This window comes from Canis lupus, chromosome 22 (assembly GCF_048164855.1).
Source record: "Canis lupus baileyi chromosome 22, mCanLup2.hap1, whole genome shotgun sequence".
Lineage (NCBI taxonomy): Eukaryota > Metazoa > Chordata > Mammalia > Carnivora > Canidae > Canis > Canis lupus.
Window position 1 is genome coordinate 30,933,789 of NC_132859.1, and position 19,612 is coordinate 30,953,400.

Genomic DNA, 19,612 nt, shown 5'->3' on the forward strand with positions numbered 1-19,612 from the left:
AGGCTTACAAGGGCTGCTATAGTCATGATATGGAACACTTCTATTACCCACAGATAGTTTCCCTTTGTTCTTTTGTAACCAGCCTTCTCCTCTATGGCTGATCTTCAGCAGCAATGGATTATTTTTCTTTTATTTTCATATTAATTTATTTTGACAAGAATACTTTACATGGGATATATCCTCTTAACATATTTTTAGGTGTACAATACCATATTGTAAAATATATGCACAATGTTTTACAGCAGATCTCTTATTTATCTTGCATATCTGAAACTTCATGCCCATTGATTAGTGACTCCTGATTGCCCTACCCCTAGGCCTTGCTAACCACTATTGTATTCTCTCATTCCATATTTCACTTAACACAATGTCTTCAAGGTTCACCCACACTGTCACACATATCAGGATTTCCTTCTTTTATAAGGCTAAATAATATTCTATTGCATATATGTACCACATTTTCATTATCCATTCATCTGTCAAAGGGCATTCAGATTGTTTCCTTATCTTGGCTATTGTAAATAGTACTGCAATGAACATGGGAGTGGTAAACATCTTTCTGTGATTCTGACTTTCATTCTCTTAGATAAATACACATAATGGAATTTATGGAGCAGACAGTAGAAAATTAAAAAAGAAATAGGGGCACCTGTGTGGCTCAGTGATTGAGCATCTGCCCTTGGCTCAGGTCATGATCCTGGGGTCCTGGGATCGAATCCCACATCAGGCTCCCCAGAGGGAGCCTGCTTCTCCCTCTGTCTATGTCTCTGCCTTTCTCTGTGTCTGTCATGAATAAATAAATAAAATCTTAAAAAAAGAAAATAAAAAATAGAGATAAAGAAATACAGAATAGAAAAATCATATGATCACCTCAATAGGTGCAAAAAAGCATTTGATAAAATTCACCATCCTTTCATGATAAAAACTCTTAAAATTAGGAATAGAATTTTTTAAAAGATTTTATTTATTCATGAGAGACAGAGAGAGTAGGCAGAGACATAAGCAGAGGGAGAAGCAGGCTCCCCTAAGGGAACCCAGTCAGGACACAATCCCAGGACTCTAGGATCATGCCCTGAAACAAAGGTAGATGCTCTCAACCACTGAGCTACCCAGGTGTCATTAGGAATACAAATTACTCCAACATAATAAAGGCCATATGTGAAAAGTTCACAGCTAATAACATACTTGTGAAAAACTGAAAGCTTTTCCTCTATGATCAAGAATAATGCAAGGATGCTCACTGTTGCCACTTCTATTCAAAATAATATTGAAGGCCATAGCCAAAGCAATTAGGCAAGAAAAATAAATTCCAAATCAGAAATAAATACAATTGTTCTTGTTTACAAATGATATATTTATATATAGAGAATACAAAAGATTATACACACACACACACACACACATCTACTAGAAATGATAAGTGAGTTCAGTAAAGTTGCAGGATATAAAGTCAGCACATAAAAATCATTTGTGTTCCATACACTAACAAAAAACTATCTGAAAAGATAATCAGGAAAACAATTACATTTACAATGACATAAAAAGAAGAAAATATTTAGAAATAAATCTTAATAAGTGAAAGATTTATACATTGAATACTACAAAACATTAATGAAAAGTTAAAGACACAAACAAATGGAAAGACATGTTGTACTCATGTACTGGAAGACTTAATATACTTAATATTGTTGAAATGTCCACACTCCCAAAGCTACCTAAAAATTCAATGGAATCTATCAAAACTTCAACAGTATTTTGTACAGGAATAGAAAAAAAAAATCCTAAAATTCTCAAGGAATCACAAAGGACCCTAAATAGTGAAAAATCATCTTGAGAAGAACAAATCTGGAGACCTTATATTTCCTGACTTCAAAACATATTATAAAGCTACAGTAATCTAAACATTATGGTACTGGCATTAAGACATACATGTAGACCAATGAAGCAGAATAGAGAGCCCAGAAATAAATCCATGCAAAAACAATCAACCGATATTAGAAAAGGGTACCAAGAATACACAATGGGGAAAAAATATCTTTCAACAAGTGTTGCTGGGAAAACTGGATATCTACATCCAAAAGAATGAAATTGGACTTTATTTTAATACCATATACAAGGGGCACCTAGGTGGCTCAGTTGGTTAGGCATCTGCCTTCTGCTCACTCAGGTATAATCCCAAAGTCCTGGGACGGAGGCCCACATTAAGCTTCCTGCTCAGTGGGAATCTGGTTCTCCTTCTTCTCCCTCTGCCTGCTGCTCCCCCTGCTTGTGCTCACTCTCTCTTAAATAAACAAACAAATAAAATCTTAAAAAAAAAAACACCATACACAAAAATCAACTCGAAATAGATTAAAGACTGAAACATAAGATCTGAAACTGTAAAACCCTTAGAAAGACACATGAGGGAAAACCTTCATGGCACTAATCATGGCAAATATTTCAGTTATAATACAAACAGCATTAGCAACAAAAGCAAAAAACAAGCGATTTATTTTCTATCACTCTTATTTTGCCATTTATTTCTTCTAGAATTTCATTATAAATGGAGTAATACAGGATGTACTTCTTTATGTCCGACTTCTTTTCACTTAGCATAATACTTTTGATATTCATTCATATTATTGCAAATACCCGTTGTTTATATCTTTTTATGACTGAGTAATATTGTAAGGATATATCATATTTGTTTATCCATTCATCAGTTAATGAATGGATAACAGTTTGGGTTGTTCCCAATTTGAGAATATGATGAATAAAGCTTCTATGAATATTCATATGCAAGTTTTTATGTAGATTTATGTGGTATATTGTAAGTGTAAGTTTAAATTCATAAGAAACTTAAAAAATTAAGTGATTGCACCATTTTACAATTCCAAAGGCAATGTATAAGTTCTGTTTGCTCCACATATTTGCTAATATTTTGTATTATTAGTTTTATTAACTTTAATTATTCTTGAGTGTGGGTACTTGTATCTGACTTTGATTTTAATTTGTGTATACCTAGTGATTAATACTGTTGAACATTCTGTATGTATGTATTTGCTATCTATAAATTTGGCAAAGGGTCTGTTCAAATAGTTTGCTCGTTTTTTAAGTGGGTTGTTTATCTTTCTATTATAGACTTGTATCCTTAGTGCCATACAGATTGAAAGAAGATGAGCAACTGTTTTTTTAATTATAAGATGGTATCACCTATACAAAAAATACTATATATATTTTTAAAATAAGCAATTAGAACTAATAATAGTTTAGCAAAATGGTCAAGTTTTGCCAATATGTAAAAATTAATTTTATTTCCACATATGTGAATATGAACAAACATATTGCTAACAATACATGAAAGCCATCATTTACTAAGGTATAAAAACAAAAAAAAAATTCAGTATAAAGTTAACAGAATATATACAAGTCCTACACATTGGAAGCTAATAAAGTTAAAAAGTTAATAAAATTTATAAAGAGATATATTTGTCCTGGATCTAAGATTCATATAATTCTTAAGGTGCCAGTTCTCTTCAAAATGACTTAGAGTCTAAAAAGTAACCCAAGTTAATATCCTGGCTGGATATTCTTTTAGACATGACAAGCTAAATATATATCTATATATAAATATATAGATATAAATATACATAAAAATATATATATAAAACAAGCTAATTCATCTATATGTATATATGTAAATGCAAAGTACCTAGAGTAGTAAAAATACTTGGGGAAAAGAAGAACAATATTATAGGACTCATACTTCATTATTTTAAGGATTATTATAAAGCTACAGTAATAGATGCTGTGGTACCGCATAAAAACAGACATATGTTTGACTGGACTATTATAGAAAATCCAAAAATACCTGACAGATATAGGGTCAATTGACTTTTGTCACAGGCACCAAGGCAATTCTACAGGCAAAGCATAATCATTTGAACTAATGGTTCTGGAATAACTATCTAATAATATGTAAAACAATAAAAAATTGGAAGAATGAAACTCACTCTTACAGTACATCATACACAGGTACTAAGTCACAATGAATTGTGGACTTAAACATAAGAGATAAAATAATAAACATTCTGGAATATATATATATGAATATATATATGAAAATATTATTGAAAGCAATACTTTTAAAGTAGTGTATAGAGAACACAAACTGTAGAAAAATTTAATACACTGGACATCATCAAAGTTAAAAGTTTGTCTCTTCAAAAGGAACTGTTAAAAACTTTTAAAAAGCAAATAACTTTTGAAAACATTGGTGTATATATATATGTGTGTGTGTGTGTATATATATATGTAGCAAAGAGAATGAAGTGAAGGAACTTGGAGAAATGTGGTGAAATCCTAATTAAGGCTGAATTTTATTTTTAGAATTGTGAGACAGTTTGATTCATCTTCTAGTCCTATGGAACGAACAATTTTCCCCTCACCTCTCCCTTCTACTTTTCCCCATAAACTTGTGCAAACCTATTAGAATCCTGCTAAAAGCATGACAAATTTCTCAGGCACTGTGTTTAGATTCTAGGTGGAAAGTCCCTGCCACATGTGAAGTAGAAGTTTTAGGCTAGAAGTCCGTACACGTGAAGTAGAAGTTTTAGGCTAGAAGTCCGTTTGATTACACCTTACAAGGACTTCCATGATCTCATTCTCCAATATAACGTGAGATTTGGACAGATTATTTATAGCCATGAATGGTTGTGATCCAGAACAATACTGTTAGATGACAGGCAAAATAAATTGACAATTGCTGTTTTCTTTTTTGTCTATTTTTCTCCATGACCTGATCTCATATAACAGTAAATTTGAAAATAATTAATAATTAAAATATGAAAGGGCCTTTCAAATAGTTTTCCAAGCATCATTTAAAATGTTTTCTATTCTTTTATGAGTTCTAGACATTGCCTATGGAATTTAAAGAGAAAAAAGATTTTCAAGCATTGAAGTCAGCATAAAGTAGATTTCTTTTAGACTTATCAATAAGGATTAGCACTTAAAGCACCAATAGGATGTTGCTATCTTATTTTAAGGATCTGTTCCCACACTGGATACACAAAGTTATGTATTTTAATCAAGTAACAAAGTGGCTAGAATAAAAAATGTTCCAAACTCATATACACTCAGTCACTAAATGAGTCATAAATGACTGAAACCTTGAAAACTGACTGATTAGCTTAGAAATTTGAAAGATCTCTTTATCATTATATAGCTTCTCTTTTTTTTCCATCAGAAAACAGTACATAACTAATAATACTACCTTTACTAAACTTTTGATCATTTTCTCTGGTCCAAAATAGACTCTAAAAGCACCAACAGACATCACTTATTCTTGGGAATAGATAATTAGAGATCACATTCTTCTATTTTTGAATATAGCCACATTGCAGGGACATAAATATTATCTCTTATGAAAACTTTCATTGCTTAAACTCATTTCATATTCCTGTCTTACAGCTTTATTAACAGTATAAAATACTTCTCTATGATTATTCTCATCATGTCTGTATTTTATAACATATTAAACCCTACATGATATCATTGGTTGACTATATTATTTGAACTTAGAAAGTATATGTATGCACATATCTGTTACACTTCTATTTTTTATTCAAGGTATTTTACTCTTTTTACATATTATGAGTCCTGAAACACAAATGTCAATGTAATTTCTTTTCAGAATACATAAATCTACCTAATACATCTTACATATTCTGTATAATAATGCCATATCCTACACAGTAAGAAAGTGAAGTCTAACATAATACCAAAGCATGAGCTGATACTTGAGCATTATCTAATATTTTCATGAATTATACATTTAAGTACTTGTTATATATTATTTTATGTCTTTTTTTAACACAAGAATAAAAAAATTAATTATTCAACAAGCCTTTCTTCAGCACTGGCTTTTTTTTTTCTTACTAACAGTATAAAATATACAGCACAAATCCTAAAATGGGGCATTAAAATAATAAAAAATACATTTCCTAATATTTTCTTTCATTTTTCCCCAATTAAAATTGTTATTTTCCAAACTATATGCCAAACCCATTCATTTTTCCACTTTCACTCCAAGCACTACCCTAGATGCCATCATTCAGTAGTCCAAACTACTCTCATATATTTTAATATGTATGTCTTCTAAAGTTCTTGCTTAAATATTTCTTCCTAGATTCAAGAAACCTATGTTTGTTCTCTTTGCATATTAAATGGAACTCTAAAATTATTTGTTATGAGTTTACAAACAGAACCAAATACAAATTGTAGTGGTGAAAAATACAATGTCTAAAATAAAATTGTCACTGGAGGAACCTAACTGGTTAGGAACTACAGAAAAAGAGATTTGTGGACTTGATGAATGGGCCCTATGAACTATTTGAATGGAAGAAAAGAGAGGCAAAAAAAGATAAAACAATGAAGAAATGCTCGGGAATATGTGGTACAATATCAAGAGGTCTAGCATACATGTAATCAAAGTCTCAGAAGGAAGGGAAGAAAAAATAATTTAGGGAAATAGTAGCCAAAAAATGTTTCAAATTTTATAAAAAAACAAAAGATAACAAAAGAAGGTCCAAGGAACTGCAGAAAAATAGGTAAGTTAAATAAACAACCAAGATGCATTATAAGAAAATTACTGAAAACGATTTTTAAAAATGTAAAACTATAGAAAACATACATTAAATACAAGGAAACAAAGATGATAATGCCACTGGATTCTCATCAGATTAAATCCAAGTCAGGTGACAATGAAATGACAGTTAAAGTAACTGAAGGGCAATAAACTGTAAACCTAAAATTCTACTACCAGAAAAACATATTTAAACTAAAATTTAAACAAATCTCAGAAAAATAGAAAGAGTTTGACCCCAGCAGAGCTGCTGTAAGAGAAATAAATGTTAAAGGATGTATCTTAGGCTGGAGGACAATAATATCAAATGGAAAGGAACCTAAAAAAATGAAGAACATAATAAATTATATACATGTAAGAAAATGTAACTATTACTAAATTTCTTTAAAGGCAATTATAGAAATAAAATATCTGAAAAAAGAATAATGGACAAAATTTAAAATGTACTATTATTAAGTTTTTTCATTACATATGAAATGGTATAAAATTATTTGAGGGTATACTTTAACAAGTTAAAGATGAAAATTGTCAACACTGGAGATCCCTTGGTGGCTTAGCGGTTTGGTGTCTGCCTTCGGCCCCAGGCGTGATCCTGGAGTCCCCGGATTGAGTCCCATGTCAGGCTCCCTTCGTGGAACCTGCTTATCCCTCTGCCTGTGTCTCTACCTCTCTCTCTCTCTCTCTCTCTGTGTCTCTCATGAATACATAAAATTATTAAAAAAAAAAAAGAAAATTGTCAACACTAGAGTAAAATCCACAAAATTAAACAAAGAAGTATAGCCTATAAACTAATAAAGAGATAAAGTCAAATATTAACACATACTCAATCCAAAAATACAAAATAAAAATAGAAAAAAAGAGGGACACCTGGGTGAATCAGTTGGTTGAGCCTATGACCTCTGTTCAGGTCATAGTCTCAGGATCCTAAGATAAAGTCTTGTGTTAGGCTCCTCACTCGACAGGGAGTCTGCTTGTCCCTCTCCCTTATCACCCCCCCTCCATTCTTGCTCTCTCTCTCTCAAATAAATAAATAAAATACTTTTCAAAAATAGGAAAAAGGAAACAAAGAATGGATGAGACAAAAATAAAATCAATAGCAAAATGATATGTGTAAACTTAGGTACATCTATCATTGTATTAAATATAAACTGCCTAAATATACCAAATGAAAGAAAAATACTATAAGAATAGATTTTTTTAAAAAAATACTTTATTTATTTATTTGACAAAGAGAGAGAGAGAGAGAGAGCACAGGCAGGGGGAGCACAGGCAGAGGGAAAGGAAGAAGCAGGCTCCCTGCTAAGTGTGGAGCCCGACCAATGTGGGGCTCTATCCTAGGATCCCAAGATCATGACCTGGGCCAAAGTCAGACATTTAACCACCTGAGCCACCCAGGTGCTCCAAGAATAGATTTTTAAAGACTAAGAAGCAATTTTAAGTCTTCAAGAAATTCACTTTAAATGTAAAGACTGAGTAAGAGTAAAGGCATCTGATGGAAAAAGTCAGATCATGCAAATAGTAAATCTAAGAACACTGGAGTGACTATATGATTATCAGACAAATTATTTCCAACAAGTAATATTACCTGAGATAAAGGTGGATATTCATTATGATAAACATTATATATAAGATTAGAATAACATAAATTACTTATGTTAAATTACTGAAATACTATCAACAAATGTAGGATATATGCTCATCTCAAGTACTTAGGAAATATTTACTAACACTGACAATATTCTGGGTCATAAAACAAGGCTCAAAATTTTAAATCAGTGGTTAAAACACTACTTCTGCTCAACATTATATCAAAGTCCCACACAATGTGAAAGAAAAGAGAAAAAGCAATAGAATAAAAGTTAAACTAATTAAATTATACATAGATAAATAGGTAATAAATAGATAATAAAAGGACACAGATTGGAAAGGAAGAAGTAAAGCTATCTTTTTTGTAGATGACATGATCATGTACCAAAAAAGTTTCATGAATTTACAGAGCTACTAGAAATAGGTAGTTTTGCAATATTACAGAGTACATGATCAAAAAAGTAATTATATTTCTGAATATGATCAATGATCATGTTATATTTTAAAAATATCATTTTGAGGCATTAAAAACTTAAAAACACACAGAGATAACTTTAACAAAGATATGAATATGAATACCTATATGTTGAAAAGAATAAAATGTTCCTCAGAAAAAACTAAAGAAACCAAAATAGGGAGATATACTATGTTCATGGATTAGAATACTCAATATTATTTAAATGGAAATTTCAATACCACCAGATTCAAAATACATGCATACTTTCTTAGAGAAACTGACAATCTAATTCTAAAACTTTTGTGGAAATTCAAATAACATAGATTAACAAGAAAAATTTTGAAAAATCAGAACTAACTCAAAAGACTTATACATGCTGTAAAGCTGCATTAAGGAAATGCAGTATTTCGATGAAAACTATAGACATACAAGTTAACATGATTTATATACAGCCCCAAATTAAACCTATACATAAATAGTTAATTAAATTTCAAAATACCAATATTATTTAAAGGGAAAATATATGGAAAATAATGAGTTGTGATGCCTACATTGTACCACAGAAAAAATTAAACTCAAATGCACCAAAAAAAAAAAAAAAAAAAACACACAAAATTTCTGGAAGAATACATGGAAGAAATCTTTATGTCCGTGGGATAGGCAAAGATTTCTTAGGTCACAAAAAATTAATCATAAAAGGAAAAAAATGATAAATTGGAATTTATTTAAGTTAAAACTTTTGCATTTTAAAAATTTCTTCTTCAGAAAATGAAAAACAAGCCAGAATGAAAGAAAATATTTCTAATACATATACCTAAAAGGAACTTTTATCTAAAATTTATTTTTTAGAAACCTACAGCTCAATAACAAAAGGAAAAATGCTCCCTTTTTAAAAATGGCAAAAGATTTTAACATGTGCTTCATAAAAGAAAATATATAAATGACCACATGAAATTCTCAGCATTATTAGTCATCATGGCAGCAAGACACCAGCAGCCTTCTGCTAGACTGGCTAAAATTAAAACTTCCCAAAATAGCAATATTAGTGAGAATGCAGAGCAACCAGAGGGTAACACTCTGCTGGTGAAAGTATAACATATATAACCACTTCAGTTTGGCAATTTCTTGTAAAATTAAATATACATTTAACATATGATTTAGTAATTCCACTCCTAAGTGTTTACACAAGAGAAATCAAAACATATTTCATGTAAATGTTCATGGAACCTTTATTTAAAATGCTGAAAACTAGAAATCTTTCAAGTTTCCTTAAAGTGCTAATGACTAAACAAATTGTGGCACAGACTCTTAAAGGAATACTAAACAGCATAAAGAGCAAAGAAGAAAATCTCTTGTAATAATAAGACTCCATGTTGTGATCGTATTAATCAAAGCTGATTAAAAGAACGTAAAATAAGCTTTACAAAATATTAATAATGATACAATCTTCAAGATTAATTATGTTTCCTTTTATGTGTATTTACAGGTATAAGCACTGAGCATTATATTAATTTGAATAAGTAGATGGGCAATGGATGTTTTGTGATGGTAATATTATTGAATTATTGGCTCTGCATCCAGCCATCACATCGTGATCTACCAAAAAAGTATTTTCAACAATCTTAGTAAAATGACAAATACGAAATCTTACCTGATATGTTATAGAAATTTTCCTAGTAACTAGTTATTCACTTTTTTAGTACCCACACCAATAGTTCTAATTGTCCCTTTGTTTGGTATCCGAGCACATTTTACCATGGCAATATACCATAACAGATTCTAAATGGGTAAGAGCTGCGCCCTTGTTTAGTAAATTATGAAAAATTATGGGAATTATGAGAAAATAGAATGATCAAAGAGTGTTTTCAGGAAGGCTAGTTTTATTTTTTTTTAATTTTTATTTTATTTTATTTATGATAGGCACACAGTGAGAGAGAGAGAGAGGCAAAGACAGGCAGAGGGAGAAGCAGGCTCCATGTACCGGGAGCCCGACGTGGGATTTGATCCCGGGTCTCCAGGATGGCACCCTGGGCCAAAGGCAGGCGCTAAACCGCTGCGCCACCCAGGGATCCCAGGAAGGCCAGTTTTAGAAACGAATATATATGGGGGTACCTGGGTGGTTCAGACAGTTCAATGCCCAACTCTTGATTTAGGCTCAGATCATGATCTCAGGGTTATGAGATCAGTCTCTGCACTCAGTGGGGAGTCTGCTTGAGAATCTCTCTCTCCCTCTCCTTCTGCTGCTTCCCCTGCACTCTCACTCAAATAAATAAATACTTCTTTAAAAAAAGAAAAGAATACATATGGAAGTTGAGGAGTTGTAAATTGATTCTGTTAAAACAATCATGCCACAGAGTACCCTGTACGATGACTATTACTAGGAGAGGCATCCCTAGGTCTGAAGAGCTCCACTCAACAGCTCTCCATTCTTACCTCTTGCTTCCTGCAGTCCATTCTCTTAACAGCAGCAAACTAAGTGATCAATATTTTTAGCAAAAATTGGATTTAAAAAAATTGTCTCACTGCTATTCAGTCAAAACTCTCCTATTTGTGTCCACTGCAATTGTAATAAAATACAAACTCGTCAAATCAGAGGCCAGATTCTTCTCTCATTTTGCACTTTTCTCCTTTTCCATATCTGTGTTCTAGTTATATACATCTTTCTGTTTCTCAGATATAACAAGTTTACATCTACCTTGGTCTTTGTCCTCTGGTTACTCAACCTAAAGCAGACATCCCTTGTTTTATTGCTCTGTTTCACCTTCCCAACATTTATCACTGTCACTATTGCTCTTCTCCTTCTTCTAATATGCTTTATGACAGAAAAATCAAAACCTTTTGTCTTTTTTTCCCTCTCCATTACCTAAAACTGTACCTGATAGGTCCTCAAAATATTTTTCCAATAGTGAAATAAATGCTAAATAGTTTTTATAAAGATTATTTTTTAAAAAGACATTTTGGTGTTGTTAAGCAACAAAAAAAAAATGTTCTATTTTCTGATGTAAATTTATTGTTTCCTAAAGCTAAAGGAGTCATATGGTATGTCTCTAAGGAATCTTTGCAAGACAATCTAGAGAAGGTAGAAATTTCAACAAGTTCAATTAATTGCATAGTAGTTTCCCTCAGGGCATTTCTAACACCCTTCTTAGGTCTTATTCATAAAAGAGCTTCCTTAAGTGACTGTAATAGACAGCATTACTTTGAAAACTGTCATCTCTACACCTGTGGCTTTATTGATTTCTACATTGTTTTTACTTTTGAGGTAGCAAAGTCAAAAACAAAATGAAGATCATGCTAAATGTTTGATTGTAAATAGGGAATTATTTTCTCCAAATAATTGTTGTGATTCTGAATAGGATAAGATTAGGCAGTAATTATCGTCCAGAGCTGAGCAGTAGGTTCTAACATCTCTACAGTAGTGTTTAGGACACAATGATGCTGCATTTAATAAGAATTGACCAGGAATAAAATAATGGACAAGATGGGAAGTTGTAAATTGAGAAACTATTTTAAGGGATAAGGGTCATTATGAAATAAATGAACCTTAATAGAAAAGGGAATAGAGCAGAGGTTAGAATATTGAAAGATAAGGCAATCTAAAGAAAAATGTATCCAAAGAGAAAATGTACCCCCTCAAACTCCTGATAAAGTCATCATGAAATATAATAGAATAATCCCACAAAGAAAATAAGTTATATATCCATGTTCAAATATATTGTGGGAGACCAAAATTCAGTTTTAGTTTCTTCCACTTGTTCCTTTCACATACTAATGCAAAATCCATTTATACCTATTACTAAGATTTCCTTCTCCAGTGGTAAAAGCCAATTAAAATTCTGATACATTTTAAAAATCAGACTTCCAAGGAAATTGAAAGTGGTTTGTGATAAAACTAAGCAAACAATGAAAAGATACATCCAGAGCAATGTTTTTTTTAAACAGCAAATATATGTTAAAATTAAGTGTGACTAATTTTACTTACATAAGAGAATAAAATCTTTCTTACTGTTGGTATGAAATACCAAGTTATTTTTAGTAAAAGATCTAGAAATATATATCTGACTTTTTAAATTTTTTCCTATTTGATGGTTTAAAAAATGTTTTGATGGAAAAAACGTAGTTGTCTTTATTAGCTCAGAAATAATGTTTGGTAAGTCAATCTCTTTGCTTATCTATAGCATCATGATGATTAAGGTCATTATAATTAGTAATGAAAATGCTGAAGTTTTTAAGTTTTATTTATTTATTTATTTTTATTGGTGATCAATTTACCAACATACAGAATAACCCCCAGTGCCCGTCACCCAATCACTCCCACCCGCCGCCCTCCTCCCCTTCTACCACCCCTAGTTCGTTTCCGAGAGTTAGCAGTCTTTACGTTATGTCTCCCTTTCTGATATTTCCCACATTTCTTCTCCCTTCCCTTATATTCCCTTTCACTATTATTTATATTCCCCACATGAATGAGAACATATAATGTTTGTCCTTCTCCGACTGACTTACTTCACTCAGCATAATACCCTCCAGTTCCATCCACGTTGAAGCAAATGGTGGGTATTTGTCATTTCTAATAGCTGAGTAATATTCCATTGTATACATAAACCACATCTTCTTTATCCACTCATCTTTCGATGGACACCGAGGCTCCTTCCACAGTTTGGCTATCGTGGCCATTGCTGCTAGAAACATCGGGGTGCAGGTGTCCCGGCGTTTCATTGCATTTGTATCTTTGGGGTAAATCCCCAACAGTGCAATTGCTGGGTCGTAGGGCAGGTCTATTTTTAACTCTTTGAGGAACCTCCACACAGTTTTCCAGAGTGGCTGCACCAGTTCACATTCCCACCAACAGTGTAAGAGGGTTCCCTTTTCTCTGCATCCTCTCCAACATTTGTGGTTTCCTGCCTTGTTAATTTTCCCCATTCCCACTGGTGTGAGGTGGTATCTCATTGTGGTTTTGATGTGTATTTCCCTGATAGGAAGTGATGCAGAGCATTTTCTCATGTGCATGTTGGCCATGTCTATGTCTTCCTCTGTGAGATTTCTGTTCATGTCTTTTGCCCATCTCATGATTGGATTGCTGTTTCTTTGGTGTTGAGTTTAATAAGTTCTTTATGGATCTTGGAAACTAGCCCTTTATCTGATATGTCATTTGCAAATATCTTCTCCCATTCTGTAGGTTGTCTTTTAGTTTTGTTGACTGTATCCTTTGCTGTGCAAAAGCTTCTTATCTTGATGAAGTCCCAATAGTTCATTTTTGCTTTTGTTTCTTCTGCCTTCGTGGATGTATCTTGCAAGAAGTTACTGTGGCCGAGTTCAAAAAGGGTGTTGCCTGTGTTCTTCTCTAGGATTTTGATGGAATGTTGTCTCACATTTAGATCTTTCATCCATTTTGAGTTTATCTTTGTGTATGGTGAAAGAGAGTGGTCTAGGTTCATTCTTCTGCATGTGGATGTCCAATTTTCCCAGCACCATTTATTGAAGAGACTGTCTTTCTTCCAATGGATAGTCTTTCCTCCTTTATCGAATATTAGTTGCCCATAAAGTTCAGGGTCCACTTCTGGGTTCTCTATTCTGTTCCACTGATCTATGTGTCTGTTTTTGTGCCAGTACCACACTGTCTTGATGACCACAGCTTTGTAGTACAACCTGAAATCTGGCATTGTGATGCCCCCCGATATGGTTTTCTTTTTTAAAATTCCCCTGGTTATTCGGGGTCTTTTCTGATTCCACACAAATCTTAAAATAATTTGTTCTAACTCTCTGAAGAAAGTCCATGGCATTTTGATAGGGATTGCATTAAATGTGTATATTGCCCTGGGTAACATTGACATTTTCACAATATTAATTCTGCCAATACATGAGCATGGAATATTTTTCCATCTCTTTGTGTCTTCCTCAATTTCTTTCAGAAGTGTTCTATAGTTTTGAGGGTATAGATACTTTACATCTTTGGTTAGGTTTATTCTTAGGTATCTTATGCTTTTGGGTGCAATTGTAAATGGGATTGACTCCTTAATTTCACTTTCTTCAGTCTCATTGTTAGCGTATAGAAATGCCACTGATTTCTGGGCATTGATTTTGTATCCTGCCACGCTACCGAATTGCTGTATGAGTTCTAGCAATCTTGGGGTGGAGACTTTTGGATTGTCTATGTAGAGTATCATGTCATCGGTGAAGAGGGAGAGTTTGATTTCTTCTTTGCCAATTTGAATGCCTTTAATGTCTTTTTGTTGTCTGATTGCTGAGGCTAGAACTTCCAGTACTATGTTGAATAGCAGTGGTGAGAGTGGACCACCCTGTCTTGTTCCTGATCTTAGGGGAAAGGCTTCCAGTGCTTCCCCATTGAGAATGATATTTGCTGTGGGCTTTTTGTAGATGGCTTTTAAGATGTTGAGGAATGTTCCCTCTATTCCTACACGCTGAAGAGTTTTGATCAGAAATGGATGCTGTATTTTGTCAAATGCTTTCTCTGCATCCAATGAGAGGATCGTATGGTTCTTTGTTTTTCTCTTGCTGATATGATGAATCACATTGATCGTTTTACGGGTGTTGAACCAGCCTTGTGTCCCGGGGATAAATCCTACTTGGTCATGGTGAATAATTTTCTTAATGTACTGTTGGATCCTATTGGCCAGTATCTTGTTGAGAATTTTTGCATCCATGTTCATCAGGGATATTGGTCTGTAATTCTCCTTTTTGGTGGGGTCTTTGTCTGGTTTTGGAATTAAGGTGATGGTGGCCTCATAGAACGAATTTGGAAGTACTCCATCTCTTTCTATCTTTCCAAACAGCTTTAGAGAATAGGTATGGTTTCTTCTTAAACGTTTGATAGAATTCCCCTGGGAAGCCATCTGGTCCTGGACTCTTGTGTCTTGGGAGGTTTTTGATGACTGCTTCAATTTCCTCCCTGGTTATTGGCCTGTTCAGGTTTTCTATTTCTTCCTGTTCCAGTTTTGGTAGTTGTGGCTTTCCAGGAATGCGTCCATTTCTTCTAGATTGCCTAATTTATTGGTGTATAGCTGTTCATAATATGTTTTTAAAATCGTTTGTATTTCCTTGGTGTTGGTAGTGATCTCCTTTCTCATTCATGATTTTAATTTGAGTCTTCTCTCTCTTCTTTTTAATAAGGCTGCCTAATGGTTTATCTATCTTATTAATTCTTTCAAAGAACCAACTCCTGGTTCTGTTGATCTGTTCCACAGTTCTTCTGGTCTCGATTTCGTTGAGTTCTGTTCGAATCTTTATTAACTCTCTTCTTCTCCTGGGTGTAGGATCTATTTGCTGTTTTTTCTCTAGCTCCTTTATGTGTAAGGTTAGCTTTTGTATTTGAGTTCTTTCCAGTTTTTGAATGGATGCTTGTATTGCGATGTATTTCCCCCTTAGGACTGCTTTTGCTGCATCCCAAAGATTTTGAACGGTTGTATCTTCATTCTCATTAGTTTCCATGAATCTTTTTAATTCTTCCTAATTTCCTGGTTGACCCTTTCATCTTTTAGCAGGATGGTCCTTAACCTCCACGTGTTTGAGGTCCTTCCAAACTTCTTGTTGTGATTTAGTTCTAATTTCAAGGCATTATGGTCTGAGAATATGCAGGGGACGATCCCAATCTTTTAGTATCGGTTCAGACCCGATTTGTGACCCAGTATGTGGTCTATTCTGGAGAAAGTTCCATGTGCACTTGAGAAGAATGTGTATTCAGTTGAGTTTGGATGTAAAGTTCTGTAGATATCTGTGAAATCCATCTGTCCAGTGTATCATTTAAAGCTCTCGTTTCTTTGGAGATGTTGTGCTTAGAAGACCTATTGAGTATAGAAAGAGCTAGATTGAAGTCACCAAGTATAAGTGTATTATTATCTAAGTATTTCTTCACTTTGGTTAATAATTGATTTATATATTTGGCAGCTCCCACATTCGGGGCATATATATTGAGGATTGTTAAGTCCTCTTGTTGAATAGATCCTTTAAGTATGATATACTGTCCCTCTTCATCTCTCACTACAGCCTTCGGGGTAAATTTTAGTTTATCTGATATAAGGATGGCTACCCCTGATTTCTTTTGAGGACCATTCGAATGGTACATGGTTCTCCAACCTTTTATTTTCAGGCTGTAGGTGTCCTTCTGTCTAAAATGAGTCTCTTATAGACAGCAAATAGATGGGTCCTGCTTTTTTATCCAGTCTGAAACCCTGCGCCTTTTGATGGGGTCATTAAGCCCGTTCACATTCAGAGTTACTATTGAGAGATATGAGTTTAGTGTCATTATGAGATCTATTCAGTCCTTGTTTTTGTGGATTGCTCCACTGAACTTCTTCTTAAAGGGGAAATTTAAGAGCCCCCTTAAAATTTCTTGCAGAGCTAGTTTGGAGGTCACATATTCTTTCAGTTGCTGCCTGTCTTGGAAGCTCTTTATCTCTCCTTCCATTTTGAATGAGAGCCTTGCTGGATAAAGTATCCTTGGTTGCATGTTCTTCTCATTTAGGACCCTGAATATATCCTGCCAGCCCTTTCTGGCCTGCCAGGTCTCTGTGGAGAGGTCTGCTGTTACCCTAATACTCCTCCCCATAAAAGTCAGGGATTTCTTGTCTCTTGCTGCTTTAAGGATCTTCTCTTTATCTTTGGAATTTGCAAGCTTCACTATTAAATGTCGAGGTGTTGAACGGTTTTTATTGATTTTGGGGGGGGGGATCTCTCTATTTCCTGGATCTGAATGCCTGTTTCCCTTCCCAGATTAGGAAAGTTTTCAGCTAGAATTTGTTCAAATACATATTCTGGCCCTCTGTCCCTTTCAGCACCCTCGGGAACACCAATTAAATGTAAGTTTTTCTTCCTCAGGCTGTCGTTTATTTCCCTTAATCTATCTTCATGGTCTTTTAATTGTTTGTCTCTTTTTTCCTCAGTTTCCCTCTTTGCTATCAACTTGTCTTCTATGTCACTCTCTCGTTCTTCCACCTCGTTAACCCTGGTCGTTAGGACTTCTAGTTTGGATTGCATCTCATTCAATTGATTTTTAATTTCTGCCTGATTAGCTCTAAATTCTGCAGTCATGAAGTCTCTTGAGTCCTTTATGCTTTTTTCTAGAGCCACCAGTAGCTGTATAATAGTGCTTCTGAATTGGCTTTCTGACATTGAATTGTAATCCAGATTTTGTAACTCTGTGGGAGAGGACTGTTTCTGATTCTTTCTTTTGAGGTGAGGTTTTCCTTCTAGTCATTTTGCTCAGTGCAGAGTGGCCAAAAGCAAGTTGTATTGGGAAAAGGAGAAAAAGAGAGGAGAGAAAGAAGGAAAGAAAAGAGAAAAAGGGAATAAAAGGAAGAAAAAAACGAAAAAAAAAAGAAGAAAAAGAGAAAGAAAAAGAAAGAAAAAAAGGGGTTGGGGGAAGGAAACAAATCAAAAAGCAAAGCAAAACAAAACAAAACAGAACAACAACAAAAAAAAAAAAAAAAAGAAAGAAAGAAAGAAAGAAAAAGAAAAGAAAAGAAAAAAAGAACCACGGGGAAGTATCTTCTGCTTCTGTGTACTTGAAGTCCCTTGGCTTCCCCTGGAACTTGTCCGTCTAGCTGGTCTTCTGGGGGAGGAGGGGCCTGTTGTGCTGATTTTCAGGTGTTAGCAGTTGGGGGAGCTGCTCTGCCCCTGCCTGGTGCAGGGCTCAGTGGGGGTTGTTTACCCCGTGAGGCCGCAGGAGGAACAGCCCCAGTGGCGGGGCAGCTCTGCAGCCCTGGATTCAGCCCCCGCAGTAACTCCGGAGCTCTCCGTCTGCAGGGCCTGGAGGCTCCGGGGCGGGGCCGCTGATCTGCTCAGCTGGGGCAGGAGCGTCCTCGCTGTCCTGGGCCCTCCCGGCCTCTGCCTGTCCCGGGAGGAGTCGGGATCCTGGGCTGTGTCCCGGCGCCCTGTGCTCCGGGGCCTGCGCTGTTGGATTCGCGCTCCCGCCCCGCAGCCCCCTCCCTGGAGCAGCCCCCGAGCCCCTCCGAGCTGCTCCTGGAACCGCGCAGCCCCCTCTGCACGGAGCCTCTTCCTCGGCCCGAGCCCCGCGAGCTGCTCCCACCGCGCAGCCCCCTCCGCGGAGCCGCCCCCGACCCCCCTGAGCTGCTCCCGCCCCGCAACCCCCTCCCCGGAGCCGCCCCGAGCCCCCCGAGCTGCTCCGGGTCCCGCCGTGCGCGCTGCAGCCCTTAGGGAGCTCGGCGCACTCTCCCGGGGCGCAGGTGCCTGTTAGTGTCCCCGGGAGCCCGAGGGCATCCCCGCCCTCCTGGGTCCTGCTCCACCTCCCTGCGAGCCCCTTTCCCCCGGGAAGGTCGGTGCAGCTCCTGCTCCTCCGGGACGGGGCTCTCCTGTCCTGGGGACACTCGCCCCGGCCTCAGCCCGGCTCCTCGCGGGGCCCCTCCCCCTCGGAGGCCTTTGTTCCTTTACTTCTTTTTCCCCGTCTTCCTACCTTGATAGAAGCGCGAACTCTTCTCACTGTTGCATTCCAGCTGGTCTCTCTTTAAATCTCAGGCCGAATTCATAGATTTTCAGGATGATTGGAAGGTTTTCTAGGTAATTTGGTGGAGACAGGAGATTTGGGGACCCTACTCTTCCGCCATCTTGCCCCTCCCCCTTTTTAAGTTTTAGAATTTAATTTTTCAAAATTTGCATTCCTGTTCTTTTTAAGTTCTGAAATGTCACTTTATCAGATTATGAATGCCCAAGTAGGAAGTTGTGAAAAACAATGGTGGAGAAACTTAGCTTACACTTGGAAGAGTAGATTTTATTGTATTGTATACAATAAAATTGTATTGCTTGTTAACCATATAATGTGATATGCTATTCATAACTACTAGTATTAATTTTCTATTTATAAAAAGAGAAAGTATTAATATAGTGATTAACTGAAAATATGGCTGTAAAGTCATTCATTAAAATATCAAGTACAAGACAAAAGGAAGCATATATACTGTATGATTCCATTTATA

General features: G+C 35.4%; 1 protein-coding gene and 1 long non-coding RNA gene across 3 annotated transcripts in view; both read right to left on the reverse strand.

Annotated features, from left to right (window-relative positions):
- Window positions 1-10,388, reverse strand: part of LOC140614110 (uncharacterized) — a 55,926-nt gene extending 45,538 nt beyond the window's left edge. The window contains exon 1 of the long non-coding RNA XR_012015005.1: window positions 10,318-10,388. This is a non-coding gene — a long non-coding RNA (uncharacterized lncRNA). The remainder of the gene's footprint in view (window positions 1-10,317) is intronic.
- Window positions 1-19,612, reverse strand: part of ZNF385D (zinc finger protein 385D) — an 897,042-nt gene that overhangs the window by 380,634 nt on the left and 496,796 nt on the right. The window lies entirely within an intron of this gene.